The 22,508-nt window shown below is 42.0% G+C and overlaps 1 non-coding gene across 1 annotated transcript; it reads right to left on the minus strand.

Moving 5' to 3' along the window:
• Window positions 1-180: 180 nt before the first annotated feature.
• On the minus strand, window positions 181-255 carry Trnat-ugu (transfer RNA threonine (anticodon UGU)). Its single transcript has one exon. It is a non-coding gene; the product is annotated as a tRNA-Thr (tRNA).
• Between the last annotated feature and the right edge of the window lie 22,253 nt (window positions 256-22,508).

Raw genomic sequence — 22,508 nt, forward strand, 5'->3', positions numbered from 1 at the left:
CGGTGTCAATGTGTTCTTTTTTACATTTCCAGGAGTGTATATGACGGTAGTATCTGTTCCCGAAAGAACAGTTACCGTGGATGACCATGCAGCTTTGCTAGAAATGAAATGATAGTTAAATAGACACCCTAGCTGAAAACAGGCGTTGATGTACTTCATTGGGGACATGTTGAAAATGTGTGCCCCGACCGGGACTCGAACCCGGGATCTCCTGCTTACATGGCAGACGCTCTATCCATCTGAGCCACCGCGGGCACAGAGGATAGTGCGTCTGCAGGGACTTATCCCTTGCACGCTCCCCGTGAGGTCCACATTCCCAACATGTCCACACCACTACATTCGCCTAATAGATGTTTGCCCATCATGGCAGATTTATCTACCAAGTCCCGTACGAGTTCGGGCATAGCGTGTGCGTTCGCACAAGAAGGTCAATGGCCGGGAAGCCATATTTTAACTATATATGACGGTAGTATCTGTTCCCGAAAGAACAGTTACCGTGGATGACCATGCAGCTTTGCTAGAAATGAAATGATAATTAGACACCCTAGCTGCAAAAAGGCGTTGATGTAAGGTAAGTATGATGGGCAAACATCTATTAGGCGAATGTAGTGGTGTGGACATGTTGGGAATGTGGACCTCACGGGGAGCGTGCAAGGGATAAGTCCCTGCAGACGCACTATCTTCTGTGCCCGCGGTGGCTCAGATGGATAGAGCGTCTGCCATTATATTAAAAAAAAAAAAAATGGATAGAGCGTCTGCCATGTAAGCAGGAGATCCCGGGTTCGAGTCCCGGTCGGGGCACACATTTTCAACATGTCCCCAATGAAGTACATCAACGCCTGTTTGCAGCTAGGGTGTCTATTTAAATGTTTATTGTTTAACAATTACCTTATCTTGATATTTTAATAAATATATCGCTATCCCATGTTAAATAATTAGTACGGTGCAGTATTTTATCAAATCCAGCAATATCCCATATTAAGAAATTTGCACAGTGCGATATTTTAACAAATACACTGATATCCCACATGAAACTACTTGTATAGTACAACAAATACGCTCTCCGTATGTACCAAGTCTACATTTCGCTCTAAGGAACTTATCCCTGCAGTATTAGTGGGTTAAAGACAATGACGTTGCTATCAGGGTACCTTCTATGGTTAACGCACTATAAAATTACACTACAATGATTACAGCGAGGTGACAAAAGTCAGGGGATGGCAATATGCACGTATACAGATAGCGCTGGTGTCACGTACACAAGGTATAAAAGGGCAGTACACTGGTGAAGCTGTCATTTGTACTCAGGTTGTTCATGTGAAAAGGTTTCCGACTTTATTATGGCCACACGGCGTGAATTAACAGTCTCTGAACGGCGTTTGCTTAGACTTGTCAGTGCTAAAAGGTAAGTCACTCTGCGCGAAATAACCGCAGAATCAATGTGGAACGTACGACGAACGTATCCATTAGGACAGTGCGACGAAATTTAACGTTAATGGGTTGTGACAGTCGACGCGAGTGTGTCGCTAATAGCACTACTCCGTCGGCAGCGCCTTTCTTGGGCTCGTGACATTTATCGGATGGGCCCTACACGACTGGAAAACCGTGGCGTGGTCAGACGACTCCCGATTTCAGTTGGAATCCGTGGACCCCATTTGTCAACAAGGCATGTGCGAGCTGATGGTGGCTCCACAATGGTGTGGGCTGTGTTGGCATGGAATGGACTGAGTTCTCTGGTCCAACTGAACCGATCACTGACTGGAAATGGTTATGTTTGACTACCTGGAGACCATTTGCAGTCATTCATGGACTTCAAGTTCCCAAACAACGATGCAATTTTTGTGTATGACATTGTTCCATGTCTCTGGACCACAGCTGTTCGCGTCCCGTTTGAAGAACAATCCGGACAGTTCGAGCAAATGATTTGTCCAGAATCAGTTCGAGCACAAAATCCTGCGCAGTTGTGGACGGCTATACTGGAAGCGTGACGTAACAGTTCTGCAGGGGACTTACGACGACTTGTTGAGTCCGTACCACATCGAGTTGTTGCGCTACGCCCGGGGAAAGGAGATCCGACACGATATTACGAGGTATCACACGACTTTTGTCATCTCAATGCATACTTGTAAATAACGGCGGGAAATCGCAATAGGAACGATTTTACAGCCAAAACATCGTTAAAAATTACACTGTGAACAAGTTCTTGCACTTGTGGTGCTATCACCACCAGTGTGAATAGGATCGCACTACGATAGGCATGTATTAACAGATACTACTAAACCGTGGCAGCGTCACACGTGTAATCGTCTTCGTGGTCACGTGCGACTCTCCAGCATCTACTCCCAAGACTATTCGCTGCACTCATACGTCTGCCACCCATCACAGTGCGATATTTTATCATCACACGTCAGCAGTCCATGTCAGAGAACACGGAGACAGCGGCTCTGTCTCCCACATATGAGACTCCGGCACTTCCCAGTGGTCGGCCGGTGTCCACACGCATCTGAGATAAGTTTCCTTTACTTCGCGTCAATAGTGACAAATTTTTTTGTCGTCAGACTATCGATTTCGGTCTATAATGACCACCTCCAGATCTGATTTACAAAAACATGTCCTAATATAATGTAGCCATAGTGGCGTAAGACCGGTAGGCCGTTGTATTGGGATTTTGGCGGTATGCTATCAACAGCGCCTTCGATACGACGGACAGGCCGTTCGTTACATGTCCATATTTGAAGCAACCAGCAGAGAAGGCAGCGACTACCGTGGTCTTAAACCGTTCCAGGATTTTTATTATATCTCTCTCTAATCCTCTACAACATCTCCTGTAATGAGTCGTTATTAATATTCGATCACCTTGACTTACTACCACCACTAGCAAAATTCTCCTGCCCAGTATTTTTTATTCTTAATTTGACTATACTAAAAAAATATAGTAAAATAATAAAACCTTCTGGTGCATTGGGGTTGGCAGACAGGAGAGTTGCACTCTACCAAAACTAGAGTTCTGTGGTTTTGGTACGCTACATAAATGACGCAGTAAATGGCAGGATTACGGCAGAATTGGTAGAACTGGTAGAGAAAGAAACATAAATGAGTGTGTAAGAGAGAAAATGGGAGCCGACGGATTTTCTTTGTTTTTTGTTGATTTGAATGTTTGTTTTGCACATAATTAGAACCGCTTATCATTCAGTGTTAGCCCATTGTGTATTTTATATCCTTACAGAACATAAATTTCATTTTATCTATGTAAATAAAAATCTGTTGCTGCATGTATGAAAGGTCACCACGTGAGAATGGCTCGACCGATCTGGCTGATTTTTTTGTGCTCGTAATACGCAGGAAAGAGCTTGCATAAAAAAAGGTTGGAATATCCACCGGAAAAGTTGGAAATTTTGACGGTAATTTTGTATGAAAATCTCAATGAAAGAAATGTGACAGTCGATTTGACAGTTCAGCTGTTACATGTTTTCATTATAAAAAATGTGATGTTCAGTATGAGAGGTCTGCTGTTGCATGTTTTTTATAACAGCAACAAATTCCGCATTGAATAGTGAATTTTGCGAGAAACAGTAGAACTGGAAGTGATAACACAGTCTAATAGATACAGTAGCGACAATCGCTGTTTCCTAAGTTGTTATTATTTGACAGCTGGAACGACACTAGCGTTCCAAGCGGTGAGAAAGCAGAAAGTTACCTACGTCGTAAGGATAATGTTTATTTTTAATTATTTTTTAACTAATCAGCGAAATAATTGTTACGTTTTGCTTTCCATGCATAAGTACATTACAAAGAGACAAATAATCGTGAAGAAACTGTAAAAAGATCCAAATCTCACTGATTCAATGACATAAACTACAATCTACTCATTGAAAAAAAAGGATAGAAACACATATTTCATGCTTGAGAAGCATATATTTCTGTTGTTGTCTGTTTTTATGATAGGGAGTTTTCTTGACAAATCAAGTTTGTGGAGTCTAATGATTCGCCAATTCCTGCACCTTACTCGACTTTCTAATGCATGAATATTTTTGTAAATGCAATTACTATTGCTTCGAAAGCGAATATGTTGAAGATTCTTGCAGTTTGTGATTCACTGTTGTGGAACTGTTTCCTTTCTAAGTTTGGAAAGAGTCTTGTTTCCTTTGACGTTTTATTATCTCGTCTGTGTGGCTTTCCCTTCAGCTACAGGTGTGGTGGCACATTTTGTACGTTAAATAATGCTGGTTTTACATTCCGTATAGGTTTCCTACATCCCACATTCACTGATTTGGATGAAAGTGTAGCGAAGGAAACTAAGCGTTGTTGGGTCTTTTTGCGAAAGATAAAATCTTCTAGTGTTCACTAGCAATTTTTTTTATTAAACGAAAAGGACATTTTTCAATAAATATCTGTATGTTAGAAGAGAATCAGAAATAAATTGTCTCGGTAAGGTGCCGTTTTATACCTCCTGGGGTCCTTAGAAAACTATAGAATGACATATGTGCTGTAATTATTTAGTTATTGTCAATTTTTATTGCACTATATACCTTCCCTACTATATAAAGTACTCCGTATTCAGGCTATAAGTGGCCCATCGGGACCATCCGATTGCCGTGTCATCCTCAACTGAGATTGCGGATAGGAGGGGCGTGTGGTCAGCACACTGCTCTCCCGGTAGTTATGATAGTTTTCTTTGACCGGAGCCGCTACTATTCGTTCTAGTAGCTCCTCAATTGGCATCACGAGGCTGAGTGCATCCCGAAAAATGGCAACAGCGCATGGCGGCATGGATGGTCACCCATCCAAGTGCCGGCCACGCCTGACAGCCCTTAACTACGATCATCTAACGGGAACCGGTGTAACCACTGCGGTAAGGCCGTTGCCGCCTACTATATAAACCACGATACAAATCAATATAAATGATAGCATTCATACTCATGCGATACTGCATTCAGAAGTGTCGTTTTCTGGCTGATTAGTGTGCCGCTGTCACAGTGAGTAACAAAAAACTGATGCAGTGTTGCGACTGTTATGTTAGACAGTGGCGATATTTCACTGTATTATCGGTGGTGATCATATCTTTCATGTATTGCAAAGATTGAATTGATGTCAGTTCGTTGACTTTGGTGAGTTGCCAACATTCAGTCAATTTCAGTTCGTGGTTCATTTCTTTAGAAAAATTGCCACCAGTGAGGCGTCGTAATATCGGTCAGCATACGCGCATTTATAGGCCAAACACATGATCGTCGATCCTACGAGACTGACGAAGAGAATAGAAAGCATTTGGAGAAAAAACAAATAAGAATTTCTGAAGTGCGATCCATCATGACTCCAGAAAGACGGATACAGTCGTGTTCGTCTCGCTCAATTGGAGTTTGCACAGAAAATAATTTCTAACGTCGACAAAAGAGACGGCCAAACGTTTGTTGTCGATGGTGATCACATCTTTAGTATATTGCAAAGATTGAATTGACGTCAGTTCGTGGTACTTTGATGTGTTGCAAACATTCAGTCGATTTCAGTTCGTGGTTTATTTCTTAGGAAAAATTGCCGCTCATGAGACATCGAAGTAACGGTCGGGTACGCGCAACGTAAGGCAAGTAAGTACGCGATCGTAGAGTCAGTGCGACTGATGAAGAGCGTAGACAGCATTTGAAGGCTAATCGAATAAGAAAATTATGCATTAACACTTTCTATTGAATGAGCTGCGAGAAAAAACATGCTAAACTGTGCTGTGAAAATGTGTGGCTTTGTTTTACTTTTCGCAGTCATTCGTAACAGAAAAAGTGAAAGTTATTTTTATGGCTAACTTCATAATCCCATCTGTTTGTAGATTACAACCATGCGAAATACTGTCATTAAAGCTACTATCCTCACAGATCCAACAACTGGAAAAGTCTCCATCACACCCAGTGTAATAATCATTCCAACCGATTTACCCATTTCTTTTGACTTCTGTTCCCAATCAATGTTCCGTTTGCAGTAACAACAAATCAGGTCAGAGAGAGGGTGGAGGAGGGGATGGACTGAGAATGGTAAAGGAGGACATGAACAGAGAGGCGGGGGAGGAGGAGATGGATAGGCAGATTGTGGGGTACGAGATGTATAGGGAGCGGTGGGAAGGTGAGGCGGCAGAGATAGAGGGGAGGATTAGGAGATGGGTAAAGGGAGGGGAGAAAGAGGAGAGAGATAGAGAGAGGGTTGGGAAATGAGATTATGACGTATCTCCAGTTTCCATACATATTTAGCAACTGCTAAGCAGTGCTGGATGCGATACTAAGTAATAAAGATCAGTTGAGAGCGTAACTTCTGCGCTTTTATGCAACGAAAGCAATTACTTTTAAAGCAAGTATAGTTTTCATGGACAAACATAAAAACATATGTAATTATTGTTGTTATTTTTTTATCAGGGGAACGTTCTTCATCTTGATCAAAGGCTAGAGTTTCCTGTTATTGATGAATGGCAAAGCTATTTATGAATAACAGAAACAAGTTTTATATAAGTTCCATGAAGTATTGAAGCGATGTTTGGTATACTTTTTATATGCGGTTTGTTTTTTATTTCTCATTTTTACTGAGGAAACTGCTTCTTCTAGCGCTGTATGACTTTTCTGTATTGTTTTCTTTATTTTTTGCTGTACAATACCCCTAACACTGACAGTTTCAGTTTTGCTGTGAATATTGTTTAGTTTTAAGTAACAGAAAGGACGATATGTGTGTAAAATGTAATACCCACGCCTATATTTTATTCAGAATAATATTCACGACAGCATTGTGTGTGGAATGTGAATGAACGTTGATCGCATTCTCGTGATATTAATAAAAAGGACTTCATCTTTAGTAAAATAATAAATAATTATTATCAATGACAATTTGATATTTTGTAAAAAAAACTATATCTCAGACAATACCCATGGAAAAAGATAATGAAAATTTCCATCTGTTATTCCTCTAGAAAAATCCTTGTTCGAACTGTTGTACTGGTAGGATGTGACTGATGTCTCGTAACACAGAGGTCTGTAAAAAACTGTTGTGTTGCTAATTTAATGTTTGAAAAATTGAGTTTGTGTGTCACTGAAATGAATCTTCTTTGTTTAGAGTTTTATTTCATTGTAATTCTTGTCCTATATAAACGTTACGTTTCCTGCTCAGCTACAAAAGAGCGCAGCCGTTAGCGCTATTGAACCACAGCGCGGTTTATTGGTAAATGCTGAATAATAAGCGATTACTTGAGAGATATTTTCAAATGCTAATGCATATGGTGAAGGTACAAAAGATTTAATATATATTATTTGATAGTAGTAAAACAGGGCCTGAAGCAGAATCGATAAGTGATTTCTTATGTTAGTCGCAATCTTAGTGAAATATTGTAGCGGCAGTTTTAAATTGATTTTCTTTACAGACAGAAATGCTGTTGGTCATAATTGCGATAATAATCGTGTATTGGTGGCCCAGAACGCACTCTGAGGTAATAAATTCCAGTTAGACTATGAACACAGTGAACTTCTATGAATGCAAACAGCACTTTACGTGATAAAAATTCTTATCTGCTGATGTATGAAGCCTGGTTATTTCGTAACAAGTTTTATGAAATATTTTGACAGGAAAAAAATACATTAGTGTTGTGTGCATGTGTTATCGTCCGACAAAACTGTTCATTTGGCTTAACGAAAAGTGTTGGCTCCTCAAATAAAAGTAACGTTAAATTCGACCAACGATCTGCAACTCGTACAAGAGACTATTACAGAACAGCACTGAAAATTACTAAAAATCATTACTCTTGTTTAGTTCGGAATACTTATCATACATTTAGCTTTTTTGCTGGTTATATTTGATTACTTTTGTGCATGAACGCAGTGCTATTTACACTGCTTGACAGACAACATTGCTACACGTTCCCAGGTGTTGATTTCATTAACAAAATAACGTTCATTAGCCGGGAAAAGCAGTGTTTAAACAAAAACTTCATGTTACATTAATAATAGGTAACTAGTTATATTGTAATCTTGCTGAACACAAAAACGAAAATGTTCCGTAGGCTACCCAGCCCTTTATATGCCCTCACTCAGTTTCTTGATAGTTCACCACTTTTGGTTTTAAGACACTGATCACACATATAAAGAAAGCGATCGTTTTCGGAGAACGCCCAATAGGTATGCAACACACGTAACGTACAGGTAACATGGGTACGGCCTTAGCTGATCAAAGCTACAAGGAGAACTACTGTAGTCTACATTTACTTACCGTTGTCTACAGTAGCCTACAGTAATTTTAAAACCCTAATGACAGTTACACAATGAGCTGTTGTATGATGTCAGGTAGACGACGAATAACCACTATGATGGAATAATTTTCATTTTATTTACGTATTCAGCGGTGAACTATGGTCACTTTACCTAATGAGCTGTCTAATGACAATGCTGCTGATCGTGTACCACATGTCATGCTGAGAGTTCCGTCCCCTTCTTGTTTCCTGCAATAGTTCTCAACGAATAAAAAAAAGAAAAAAAAAACAAATATGAGGTGAGTAATAAAATTTTATGGGCATCCTGTTACGAACAAAATGATTTTAAAGTTAAATTTTATGTAGTCACTTGATACTGCGATCCCAAATAAGCCTATTTCAATATTCGTTTAATTAGTATGTATTAACAGAGGGATGAGAAACAGGAAAAACAGCCAGTACTTCAACATAACAAAACGCTAATGTATCGATGTCAGTTTCCCAATTCAATCCTTTTATATAGAGACCCCGCATCACGTATTTCTCGCTTCTAACCTTCGCATTTCTTAGCTTAACGTCCTACAATGCTCAACGTTTGTTTTGACAGATATTTTCTTTCTTCTTCCTTCAGCGCCCTCCATACACGTATTCATAAACTTCCAACACTGGTATAATCACACATTCATTGGCAGTCTCCCTCATGATCTAAATCCTTCTCGTCAATTAACGCTTAGATTTTTCCGCATGCGCCCACTGTCCTCGATGTCATGCCCAAGGAGGTTGCTTCTTGAGACATGCTCTCACTCACTTCATTTGTCGTACCTCTATGCCTTCAATTTATTTCATATTGCCTTTGCTGGAACCTCAGCAATGAAGGGATCTCTTCACTTTCCCCAGAAGTCAATGGTACCGTCCTATTGCTATTTCCCGAAGCAGTTAAACCTTCTACGCTCTCTGTAAGCCTCACCAGCTGTACCTTGAACTCTGCATTGGTTAGTTTCAAAGTCTCGTACTTCTCGTCTAGCTTGAGGATGGCGACACTGTTTTTTCAAGTTCATCAGAATCAAAAATTGTTCACCTCGCGGTCACATTGCACACATAATACGCGGAATTTCGTCTCTAATTTTTCAACTCGAGATTTAACTTCTTAGTTAATTCTTGCCTGTCATCTATCGCATTTAAACGGGTTCCTATGTGCTCAAACTTCGTCTCCATCTCAAAAGTGACCTCATTTTTAATTTTAACCACCAAGTTTTTCCTTCGATTCCCCAATATTCGACCCTAGTGCTTCAATTGTATCTTTGCATACTTGTGATAATCTCTCTTCCGACTTAGTATTTTCCTATATTAAATTTTTCTTTAATTTAGCATTTTCTCCAGCTGTATTTTCTTTAACGTATCAGTGTGCTCCGTATTTAAATCCTTTTGCAATTTAGTACTTTACGTAATTAAGTATTTTTTTATTCCTGTCAATATCTCGGCTACATTAGCCAACAACCATTCTCAGCTCTGAGCCACATTTACTGAGTCCTCTTCACTTACTGGTGTTTCAGCCACGTCCTTACCCGCACGTTGAAAGTCGTGCACATGGCTCGAACTATCAGCAACCGTGAGCTGAGTACGCTGTCGATACTGTAAATTTGACATCTGTGTAGCGCGACTAGAAGCAGGCTCAGTCATTCGTTGTTTTGTTCGCCTGGCATCGGGAGCACAAACTGTCTCGATGTCGATGTATTTGTCACTGAAGGTGACGAGATTACCTTTTATAGCATCAACTTCTACGTCTGAAATCTCTCTTGGCGTGCTACCTACAAATTCCCCAACTTCTATTTCCTTCCTCTTTGTGCGGCTTCTTGAATGATTGCGTACATCCATCTCGCAACTTAAACAAACTAATTAATGCTGAGGCTGAGAATATTTCCTGTGCGAATTGGATCCCATAAATATACACATCAAAAAAAGTTTTGCATCACCTCGGTTCTGAGAGTTCCGGAACCTGTACAGAAAATTGGAATAGAGATCAACATAAACATCATTTTCGACCTTTTTATTGCTCACGAAAACCACAGATTCCATGTTGTACCACTATACAGCGAGACTTTCAGTGGTGGGGTCCAGATTGCTGTACACACCGGTACCTCTAATACCCAGTAGCACTTCCTCTTGCATTGATGCATACCTGTATTCGTCGTAGCATACGATCCACAAGTTCATCAAGTCACTGTTGGAACAGAGTGTCCCACTCCTCAACGACGATTCGGCGTAGATCCCTCAGAGTGGTTGGTGGGTCACGTCGTCCATAAACAGCCCTTCTCAATCAATCCCAGGCATATAAGATAGAATTCCAGTCTGGAGAACATGCTGGCCACTCCAGTGGAGCGATGTCGTTATCCTGAAGGAGGTCATTCACAAGATGTGCACGATGACAGCGCCAATTGTCGTCCATGCCTCGCCAATATGCTGCCGATATGGTTGCACCATCGGTCAGAAGATGGCATTCACGTATCGTACAGCCATTACGGCGCCTTCCATGACCACCAGCGGCGTACGTCGGCCCCAGATAGTGCCACCCAAAAAAATCAGGGAATCATCACCTTGCTGCACTCGCTGGACAGTGTGTCTAAGGCGTTCAGTCTGACCGGGTTGCCTCCGACGATTGTCTGGTTGAAGGCATATGAGACACTCATCGGTGAAGAGAAACTGATGCCAATCCTGAGCGGTCCATTCGGCATGTTGTTGGGGCCATCTGAACCGCGTTGCATGGTGTCTTGGTTGCAAAGATGGATCTCGCCATCTCGTCGGGAGTGAAGTTGCGCAGCATGCAGCCTATTACGCACAGTTTGAGTCGTAACTCGACGTCCTGTGGCTGTACGAAAAGCATTATTCAACGTGGTGGCGTTGCTGTCAGGTTTCCTCCGAGCCATAATCCGTAGTAGCCGTTGGGCGGCCTGAGCGAGGCATGTCATAGACAGTTCCTGACTCTCTGTATCTCCTCAGTGTCCGAACAACATCGCTTTGGTTCATTCCGAGACGCCTGGACACTTCCCTTGTTGAGAGCCCTTCGTAGCACAAAGTAACATTGCGGACGCGATCGTACCGCAGTACTGACCGTCTAGGCACGGTTGAACTACAGACAACGTAAGCCGTGTACCACCTTCCTGGTGAATTAACTGTAACTCATCAGCTGTCGGTCCCCCACCGTCTAATAGGTGCTGCTCATGCATAATTGTTTACATCTTTGGGCGGTTTTAGCGATATCTCTGAACAGTCAAAGGGACTGTGTCTGTGATACAATGGCCACAGTCAACGTTTATCTTCAGGAGTTCTGGGAAACGGGGTGATGCAAAACTTTTTTACGTATGTAATGCACTAACTATTTACCCAATTTAGCAACGCAAGAACAAAAATATTCTTCACACGCAAACCTAAGACAATGACAACGACAATGTCATCATACGTATTTCCTAACACGAGACAAATTGTCACACGTTGTTGTTGTTGTGGTCTTCAGTCCTGAGACTGGTTTGATCCAGCTCTCCATGCTACCCTATCCTGTGCAAGTTTCTTCATCTCCCAGTACCTACTGCAACCTACATCCTTCTGAATCTGCTTAGTGTATTCATCTCTTGGTCTCCCTCTACGATTTTTACCCTCCACGCTGCCCTCCAATGCTAGTTTTCATTATATTTGTCACACGCAATAGTTAAAAAGAAGTCACTACACAATAGAAAACAGGATTCTGTATGAATAGGAAGCGAGTAGTGGAGAATGAGTTACTGTGAACAGTTCAGTGATAGGCTTATTTTCATCAGAAGCGACAGAAAACCGACACCGGCAACAACACTTCAGGTATACATGTCATCGTCGCAAGCAGATGATGAAAATATGGAGAAAATGTATGAAGATTCAGTACGTAAAAGGAAATGAAAATCTAATAGTCATAAGGGACTGGAATGTAGTTTCAGGGGAAAGAGTAAAAGAGTGGGTTACTGGAGAGTATGGGCTTGGTAGTAGGAATGAGACAGGAGGTCTAATTGAGGACTGTAATAAATTTCTGATAATAGCAAATACTCTGTTCGAGAATCTCAAGAGATCGAGTACTTGGAAAAGGCCGGGAGATACGGGAAGATTTCAGTTAGATTACATCATAGTCAGGCAGAGATTCTGAAATCAGATGTTGGATCGAAGGCCACAAACGTTCCAATAGAGGAAAGTGATGTCGAGGAAAGTAGAGGAGGGGAAAGAATTAAAAGATGTCATCCCCGTGGCTCCTGAGTGTCAGTCTTTGAAGAGTCATTGCTACAGACCGCAAACGCTGGAGGCTCCTGATCCATGAGATCTGCAGAGGGGTCGGCATTCTTCTTCTGTCGGTCTGCGGAGTCCGGGGCAGAAAAACGTTTGGCAGTACGCAGCGGCGACATGGTCGACTGGGCGAGGGAATAAAAAAAAATGTTCAAATGTGTGTGAGTTCCTAAGGTACCAAGCTGTTGAGGTCATCGGTCCCTAGACTTACACACTACTTAAACTAACTTATGCTAAGAACAACACACACATCCATGCCCGAGGGAGGACTCGAACCTAAGGCGGGAGGGGCTACGCAGTCCGTGACATGGCGCCTTAAACCGCGCGGCCATTTGGTGCTGCTCGGCGGGAGTATCAAGTGGCGACACAATCGAAGAGCATCTCTGAGTCGGCGAAGGGAAAAACCGCTTGCCTTTGTTTGATTTCTTGGAGCCTTTCTGGTTGGCAGAGGAAGACTCAGACGTTTGTTGGCTGTAGGAACGCAAGAAGTCTTCGCAGGAATATTCCTTCTGCTCCTTCCGGCTTGTCGGTTGTGTACCTGGTGATTTCGCTCAGTGAGGAGAAAGTTCGGTGGCGTATTGCACAGCTGGAGGGGGAGACGGAGATGCTACCACGACGCTGGGCAGTTTCACAACCGCGGGACTAAATTTGAGGTCGCATGTCTGCATGGCCATATCCTTCGTGGAGCGAGATGTAGCAAGGGTAGTACTGTAAGTGCTGGATGGTAGAACGCAGGGTTTCCGACTAACCATCTGCTTGCGAGCGACCGGGTAAGGCACTTTCTTCTTCACTCGACTCTCCTGGACAGCCTGCTCATCGATATACAATCTAGGGACGAGGCGACATGGTCGCCATTGCAATTAATACAGCGGGAAGAAGGAGGCGGAAAATCGCTCTCATGAGCATCCCTACCACAGATTACACATTTGGCGTGGTGTCGACGGACATTCAAGTGTGGTTGTAAGGATGGCACAGGTAGCAGGGCATCAAGTCTGGAATGTACAGTCGGATGGTGATAACTTCTTAGCCTGCTTTGATTTTGGATGGCTGCACTACACTATCAAATGTGAGAAAAAGAGTGTGTGTGGGCACTAAGGATGAATCTACCTGTTTCTTCAACCGATGGACTGCAGTGACGCCCTGATCAGCAAGGTAAGTTGATTTCTGCCTCGGTCAGACCATCGAGCACTATAGTATAAGTAACAACATGGGAAGAATTCGGCATTCGACAGGGCTCGACACGAACAGGATAGCCATGGAGGAGCGAAGCTGCAAGAAAGTTGTGGTCGAGAATCAGAAGTAGTCTCCAAAAGCAAAGTGTCATTGTGCAAAGGAGAGCAGGCTTTCACAGGGCCAGCGATTGGCTCAAACCTTCTACATCTACATGATTACTCTGTTATTCACAATGAAGTGCCTGGCAGAGGGTTCAATGAACCACCTTCAAGCTGTCTCCCTACCGTTCCACTCTCGAACGGCGCGCGGGAAAAAAAGAGCACTTAAATTTTTCTGTGCGAGTCCTGATTTCTCTTATTTTATCGTGATGATCATTTCTCCCCATGTAGGTGGATGCCAGCAGAATGTTTTTGCAATCGGAGGAGAAAACTGGTGATTGAAATGTCATGAGAAGATCCCATCGCAACGAAAAACGCCTTTGTTTTAATGATTGCCACTCCAATTCACGTATCACGTCTGTGGCACTATCTCCCCTATTTCGCGATAATACAGAACGAGCCGCCCTTCTTTGAACTTTTCCAATATCACTGTCAGTCCCACCTGATACCGATCCCACACCGCACAGCAGTACTCCAGAATAGGACGGACAAGCGTGGTGTAAGCAGTCGCTTTAGTAGAACTGTTGCACCTTTCAAGTGTTCTGACAATGATTGGCAGTCTTTGGTTTGCCCTATCCACAACATTATCTATGTGATCGTTCCGATTTAGGTTGTCATTGTAATCCTTAAGTATTTAGTTGAATTTACAGCCTTCAGATTTGAGTGACTTATCGCGTAATCGAAATTTAGAGGATTTCTTTTAGTACTCATGCGAATAACTTCACACTTTTCTTTATTCAGGGTCAACTTACACTTTTCGCACCACACAGATATCTTATCTTAATCATTTTGCAATTTGTTTTGGTCATCTGATGACTTTACAAGACGGTAAATGACAGCATCATCTGCAAACAATCTAAGACGGCTACTCAGATTGTCTCCTATGTCGTTAATATAGATCAGGAACAATAGAGGGCCTATAAAACTTCCTTGTCTATTACTACGAACTTTCTGACAGGAAATCACGAATCCAGTCCTGCAACTGAGGCGATGTTCCATAGGCACACAATTTGGTTAGAAAACGCTTGTGAAAAACAGTGTCGAGAACCTTCTGAAAATCTAAAAACATGAAGTGAATTTGACATCCCCTGTCGATAGCACCCATTACTTCAAGAGTATAAAGAGCTAGTTTTGTTCCGCAAGAACGATATTTTCTGAATCTGTGCTGAGTATGTGTCAGTAATTCGTTTTCTTCTAGGTACTTCATAATGTTCGAATATAGTATATGTTCCGAAACCCTCCTGCAAATCGACGTTAGTGATATGGCCCTGTAATTCAGCGGATTACTCGTATTTCCCTTTTTGAATATCGGTGTGACTTGAGCAACTTCCCATTCTTTGGGTACGGAGCTATCTGTGAGCGAGTGGTTGTATATAATAGCTAAATATGGAGCTAATGCATCTGCATACTCTAAAAGGAACCTGACTGGTATACCATCTGGCCCGGAAGCCTTGCCTTTATTAAGTGATTTAAGCTGCTTTGCTACACCGAAGATATCTACTTCTATGTTTCTTATCTTCGCAGTTGTACTTGATCGGAACAACTGAAAAAGATGAGAAACATAGAATAATAAACGGATTTACCATAGCAAAGGATTGGCCGTCTTCCGTATGTGAAGCCACGAGGAACCGTATTGCAGCTGGTAGTGTCTTTGAATCATTAGCCTCATTCTGTTGACGTTTACGTTTGCGAGAAAATCTCCGATGGTACACTCCTTCCAACTGGGGGTCCCCTTCAGAAGGGGGCGCACCGGCTTTGTTGATACCTCAGAGCACAACTCCTGAATGCATGACAGAGGGACCAATCAGCAATTTGGGAAGGTAGCAGCTCAGGAAGTCACCCCCTCCCTGGGCCTGGCCTGTTCCAGGGGACGTGCGAGCCCTACCTGTCGACCCAGTGCTGGGAATTACGCATTACCGTGTCATCTGCTACGCTTCAGATGCGTGGGCCGGCCTTCAGGAGCGCACAGGGAGAAAGAAGAAAAAGAGGAACTTCAAACGCGGAAGCGGAGGAAGGATGGGAGAAGGGGAACGAAGAAAGGAATAAAAGGAACGAAAAAGTGGTGAGACTGTTCTGATGTTGGCTGCTGAAAACGCAGAACACATTCTCACAAACATCCCAGATATGTTCCCCAAGAGAGGGGAAAAAGACTAGCAAGAGGATATACATGCGGCACGGAAGGGAGATGCTGCAAAGGCCCTGTGGTAGCCAAAGAGCGGCGAGCGCCCTGCGAGGATAGTTATCAATGGTTTTGGCTTTACGCTCATTAACCACCATCAAATTCTATGCATTGGCACCTGTCTTCTATTTTTATTCGCTTTTTTACACGGGGCGACAATTATTGCACTACATGAAACAAAATCGCCATAACTTCTGAACGGTTTGCGTTAGGACGCTCAAACTGCACGGTAGGCCGCGGGACATGATGGGGATTAGTATGCACATGCTGATGTGAATAAGGTTTGGTTTAGCGACGAAGCCCACTTTCATTTGGATGAGTTCTTCAGTTAGCAAAATTGGCCCATGTGGAGGAGTGATAATTCATATTTCGCGACCGAGAAGTCTCTTCATCCTCAACAGGTAACTCAGTGGTGTGCAATGTCAAGCCACGGAATAACCTGAGCGATATTTCTTTATGGCACGCTGACAACCGAACGGTACGTGAAGGTTTTGGAAGATGATTCATCCCCCTTATTCAAAGTTATACCTGATTTCGTTAAAATGTGGTTTACGCAAGACGGAGCTCGACCCAATCGAAGTAGGAGTGTTTTTCATGTCGTGGAGGGGCACTATGGAGACCGCATTCTAGCTCTGTGGTACCCAGAGGCCACTGGCATGGTCCTCGATTGGCCGCCATATTCTCTGGATCCGAACAAATGCTACTCCTTTTTGAGGGGCTATATTAAAGACAAGGTGTACAGCAATAACCTCGAAACCATTACTGAGCTGAAAACAGCCATTCAGAAGATCGTCGACAGCATCGGTGTTCCGACATTTCAGCGGGTCATCAGAATTTCGCTATTCGTCTGCGCCACATCATCGTCAAGGATGGCAGGCATATCGAACATGTCATAACTTAAATCCGAATATCTGTAGTTACGTTTACTTGTTGAATAACGTGTTTACACATCGTAGTTTGTAGCTAATTTACGTTTTTCATACAGTTCAGTAATTGTATTTTTTCATAATTTCTGTAAGATGTGTAGCTTTGTGGCGGCAATGTGCCTTGAGTACTTTTTAGTACTATTAACTATTGACATCTTGACTTCGTAAGCTTTATCATAAATTCCTTTTCTTACCCTCTTCCTGCAAACATCCCACATCCCATACAGCCCTCACAACCCTACAATATATGATGTTCAGTTACATTACTTTAAAAAATGTTTTCCTCTTTGTATTCCTGGTTTTGTCATAAAAAATGAAAAATATCGTATATTTCGATTTTATAACTGTTTGTTCCTTTAACATTTGGTTATGTTAATCGTTTATTTTGTCTTATGACACTAATGGTGATGAAATATTGTTAACCAATGTGTTAAAGTGTAGGTTCATAAGCTATCTTTTAAATTTTAGCTTCATGTTAAATGAAATTTTCGTTTCATTTTGTGATTGTGCAGACGTTCTGGTGACATTTTTGTAACCAATGTTTAACAGTTTAGATACACGATGTTTCTTAAAATTCGTTAGATTGTAGCATAAGCATAAAATTAACACGTACTTATTTTCATATATTGTATTTTTGTATTTTCCTTCAATACTGAGAATTGTATTTCCTTTGTATCGATTTATTTTCATGTGTACTTTCGTCAGATATGGCTTGACTCATTTTAATTTCATGGAGTGTTCTTTAGCTTGTATTTTACATGCTTACATTTGAGTACATTGTGAGATATTTAATGTTCTTAGTTTCAATCCTGTTTATCTTATTTCATTTGCATTTGTCATTGCAGTCCAAACGAGTTTCCAAACGCACGTATTAGTCTTTCACAGCCATTTTGTTAACTCTGTTACTGTGCTGGAGGGTTATGAACATAAATCGTTTCTCTGAACGTTGTCAGTAGATGGCATTATTGCATTTATCAGTCTAGCTTGCTTTGTGGGGAAGACATGCATTTTTTTCTTCTGTCCATTATCTAATAAACCTTTGTTTTACTTAGTTCCAGTTTGTTTTGGTGGGCTCCAGTACGGAGCAAACAAATATTAGGCTACACTGTATGTGTTGGTTCGTGAATACAATTTGGCATTCACATTCGTTGGTTTACAGTCTCAACCAAATTCTTTAACGGTAGTTGGTAACTTTTACCTGTTTGTGACCTAACAGCCAGATGATGCAAAGTACTTTGTGGAAACTTCAACACCTCAGTCACTTGTTTGTAACATATGTGGTTCAGTCCATGCAGCTAGTGTCAGATTTCAGTAACTGACATTGAAAATTACTTACTGCAAATATTACACGTAAGCAAACTACACATACAAGTAAAATTAGGACAATATAAGCCTAGTGATTGCTAATCTTTCACCATGTGAGCATGAAGAGAGAACTTACCAGATATTCGAGGTTGAGCAGTGAAATTTTCATTTGTAAAGATACAATTCGGCGTATGATAATTTATATTGACACATTCAGCTTACAGACAAAAGATAATTCCATGAAGTAAGCCTGTTATTTTCTCTGGCATCAAAGAACATACTATTCAAGTGGGACATTTGAATGGAGACTAAACGAACAAGAGCCATTCCTTCATAATTTGCAATTGTGTTTTCCTGTCTTAAGCTTACAGCATTTTAATGAAGTGTATCAGACGCGTTTCCTTTCTGTTTACGAAGCATCTTGTGTTCGCTGGCGTTTTTCCTCTTTTTTACCCGTTTTGAAATACACTGCTTTTTCTTACGTTGTTAGGGGAAATCGACAAAAACATGGCTGCATGTTTACCTTTCGAGATTTCTCGGCTTAGAAACTCTTTTGTGGCATTTGTGAACTTTTCGCATTGTACTTCTCTATTGTGAAGTTTACAAAATGTTTCGTAAAATCGAACTAGTTTCATCTGTTCCACACACAGCACTTGTGCAAAAATGTTTTTTCGACAGCAACGTCCGTGTACAATGAGGGAGCAACAGTGGACTTATAGCATGTTAACGAGAGGAGACATCAACGACCACTAAAGATATTTTATAAATATGCGAAAGGCTTCTGGTGAAAAAATACTTCCCAACTGCAGTTAAACCGGGTGGTTAAACTTTCGCTATTTAACACGTTATAACCTGAAAGCTAATTACCGCACGAGTACCAAACTTGGTAGCATTAATGTCCAGAGTAGGCGTGAGCCACAGCGCCACCGTCCAGTTCCTTCTATGGCCATGAGGTGCCGCGATCAGTCAACATGACTCAGTCACTTATGACCACTCGCGGTGCACTCCGACATCATTGGGGCATTATTGGCGAAGATATGTTACCAAAGCAACAGTAATTGTGCAGCTGTTCTTCGAGAATATCGTCGGCTGAAGGGGGTCAGCGAAGGGTCCTCTTCCTCCATCTGCTGTGCGGAGCGTGATTAAGCTCGAATCAACTGGAAAACTGGGCGTCGCTCGGGAAGAGGATGACGACCGGTGACACCAAGGTGGTTTATGAAATCGCTGTCTTAGCAGGCAGCGCTGCACACGCTTCCCGAACGTCAGGCGGTGCGCGTGATGTGTCACGACAGTTTGAGATCCGTGGTCCACTGTACGAAAGGTGCTTCCAACCATTCAATAGTGGCATCCGTACGAGATCCATATCTTACGGCAGTTCGCAGCACGGGACGCCAAACAACCTGTTGACTTCGCTCTCCACTTTCTCTTAAGGATTGAAGTCTACGAGGATTGGCCCTGAAGCATTCTATAAACAGGCGAAGCCAATTTTTCTGACAGTATCGCCGACTGAGTATATTCACCGCAAGTCACTATGCATGAAGTTTCTGTGTATGGTGAACTTGTCACCGTATGGTGTGGCTTCACAGCTACGTTCACGTTGGCCCATTGTTTTTTGACCAGGATGGCACTTCAGGACCAAAGACGTTCAGCGTGACTGGCCAGAGTTACTGCAATATGCTTCGACAGCGTGTCATATCTGCCCTACGGGAGAAATATGCATCGAACTCTGCAGTTTTCATGCACGATGGGGCCCCACCGCACATAGCTCGTGAAGTTCACTTTCTCCGAAACATTTGGAAATAATTGAATTATCGGCCGATCGATTCCAAATGCTTGGCCGGCACGATTATCTGATCTCTCTCCCAGTGATTTCTGCTTGTGGGGCTACCCGAAGGACAGCGTTTACCAGAAAACATTCACATATGTGCCGATCTGAAGTGCAGCATATCAAGAGGTAGTCGGCATACCTAGGGACATGCTTCGTTCTGCTGTCCAGAATGGAATCCTGCGCTTTCAAACTTCAGGACACTGATGGGTGCCACATTGAGCCCCTTTTTCAGCAGTAATGGTACTAGTATGTAGCCCGCATCTCGTGGTCGTGCGGTAGCGTTCTCGCTTCCCGCGCCCGGGTTGCCGAGTTCGATTCCCGGCGGGGTCAGATTTTCTCTGCCTCGTGATGACTGGGTGTTGTGTGATGTCCTTAGGTTAGTTAGGTTTAAGTAGTTCTAAGTTCTAGGGGACTGATGACCATAGATGTTAAGTCCCATAGTGCTCAGAGCCATTTAACTAGTATGTAATGGTATGATGTACCGTAGCAGCACATTGAAAGTGTCATTAATTCATCCGTGATTTCTTTTCCCCATTTCCTTGACAGTAATGCTACCAAGTTCGGTCGTCGTACGGTAATTAGCTTTCGGAGTTATAACCTGTTAAATAGGGAACGTTCAGTTACAACCACCCGGTATTTCAAAGATCCCAGGCGAGTCTTTACAAGTCTTAACCCAGTATACCAGTAATTTCCGCTGTCCCCCTGTGACAAGATGCCCTCCAAACTGAGGCAGTTGTGTCCGTTTGAAACTGCTGGCATGCGCCTTCAAGCCCTTTGCTGATTGCTAGCGTATTCAGGCCCTCGGTAGGTAACTTGAGTAGACAGTGATTCTGGAGAGCAGAACAGTCACTTCGCTCTCTTTTGATTATGACCTCGCATAGAGCTGTGGTCTTTCTTGGGAGGCAAAGCCTGTAGTTTTGTGCTTCACGACCGGCCACCAACAGATCGTCTAATAAACGACCATTCCTCACGTTACTCACTTCAGTTTGACGATTGACTGGCCCACACCTGGAGAGTTCCTACCCATGGCCCGCTCCATTTATCCTCTACATTGACAATGTCTATGACCTGATTTCCTATGCTATCATGTTATATCAGTCTTCGACGCCCATCTGGCACGTCTTCTCCCCTTTACCACTTTTAGAAAACAAAATTTCTTGAAAATAGGGTTTAGCGCTCTTGCTACTACGTACTGTTACCGTAACCATTTTTTGAAATTGCTATTACCTTAGCTATTGTGTGAGGAACTCACATTCGTACTCTTATTTATTCAACAACCACCGTTTAATAGGATTATGTGAAAGTTTCTTCAGATTATACTAACTATATTCCTCTTACTGAAGTCAAATTCTGATTACTGGAGTAATTTATGAACAATTCTTGCCCAAACTATTTTAACAAATTCTTTCAGCCGTCCAGCTATACTGCCGTTTACATGCAGAAGGTAATCCATGAAGTTCGATTTAATTTATTATTCAACGTAACTTTTGGACGAAATATAAAAGATTGTGTCAAGACCTATCGTATGTATCCTTCGTACTACTGCTCAAGTTTCGTCAAGATACAAGCAGTATTACTACAGTATCTTATCGGTCGCGACGCTTAATTTCGTTTGTCACCCACTACGAGAGCAGGGACCCACTGCGAGAGCAGGGACGAAGCGACCAGGATGTGGCACCTCTGAGTAAGATGTAACTGCAAATACTTAAGTTTATAGTAATTTGCGAAATTTTCTACAATCGGAATCTTATGTTTGTCATACAAGTCCAACTAAGAAATGAGACTATTTTTCATTCTTCAGTTTTCTAAGGGTCATTGGAAGTATGAAACGGTACAGTACACAGCAGTTTACCATTATTTTTTAACGTACAGATGTTTATTGAAGAATGTTTTTACCTTTAATAAGAAATTGCCAATAAACACCAGAAGACTATTTCCTATAGGAAGATGTGATATCTATCCAACAAATCGAAGTTCCGTTAGCTACACTTCCAGCCAAATTAGTGAATGTGGGACGAAAGAAACTAATACCTACATTATTTATCGTACCAAATAATCACATCTGTAGCCTAAGTCGAAACCGCATAGGCGTAAAATGTGAAAGCAATAACTGTTTCCTAATAGAAAAACCAATTTCACTATTTTAGCTATATGAGGCACATACGGTAATATTCAAGACATTCGCTTTTAAGCAAAGAAGTAATTACATTTACAGAAACATTTATGTACCATCCAGTAAAGGTTAAGAATGGGCGAATCATTGAAGTTATTTAGATGTCAAAGCCACAATCAAGAACACAAATGCATGCTTGCCATCCATAAAATATGTATTTATATTATGTTGCTGTCCGCAAAGTATGGTGTACTTATACACGTATTTTAAATAAATTCATGATTAGCTTTTAGTTTACTTAGTTGACTCAGATTAGGT

Source organism: Schistocerca nitens, chromosome 6 (assembly GCF_023898315.1).
Source record: "Schistocerca nitens isolate TAMUIC-IGC-003100 chromosome 6, iqSchNite1.1, whole genome shotgun sequence".
NCBI lineage: Eukaryota > Metazoa > Arthropoda > Insecta > Orthoptera > Acrididae > Schistocerca > Schistocerca nitens.